The sequence below is a fragment of the Penaeus monodon genome, chromosome 29 (assembly GCF_015228065.2).
Source record: "Penaeus monodon isolate SGIC_2016 chromosome 29, NSTDA_Pmon_1, whole genome shotgun sequence".
Taxonomy (NCBI): Eukaryota; Metazoa; Arthropoda; class Malacostraca; order Decapoda; family Penaeidae; genus Penaeus; species Penaeus monodon.
This window is the reverse complement of record NC_051414.1, coordinates 6,089,023-6,089,326: the sequence shown is the minus strand read 5'-3', so window position 1 is coordinate 6,089,326 and position 304 is coordinate 6,089,023. Positions and strand designations below refer to the sequence as shown.

The 304-nt window shown below is 39.5% G+C and overlaps 1 protein-coding gene across 1 annotated transcript in view; it reads left to right on the top strand.

Annotated features, from left to right (window-relative positions):
• Positions 1-304, top strand: part of LOC119591914 (cystathionine beta-synthase-like) — a gene marked incomplete in the record, with an annotated part of 11,575 nt that overhangs the window by 1,913 nt on the left and 9,358 nt on the right.

The following is a 304-nucleotide window of genomic DNA, read 5'->3' as shown; positions in this document are numbered from 1 at the left end:
GGGTAAACATTTGTCAGTAGAGAATAAAGAGGAAAGCTTTCTGCAACCCGTATCTTTCAATGATAGATGCTTCCCTCTGTGCTCGTGTCGACGTAGTGGACAGGCTCGATTTAGACGTAGCACTTTGCATTGGCTGGACTAATCTTCTGTATGGATTAGATTTGCACGAATTAAACTATGTTTTAAGGATTTGTCTTCCATGATATAAGATTTAAATTTTTGTGCATATACATGTCTGTGCATTCTGAAATCTTGTTAAGGAATGGCTGTGGAAAACAAACACAAACGCACACGAATACGCGCG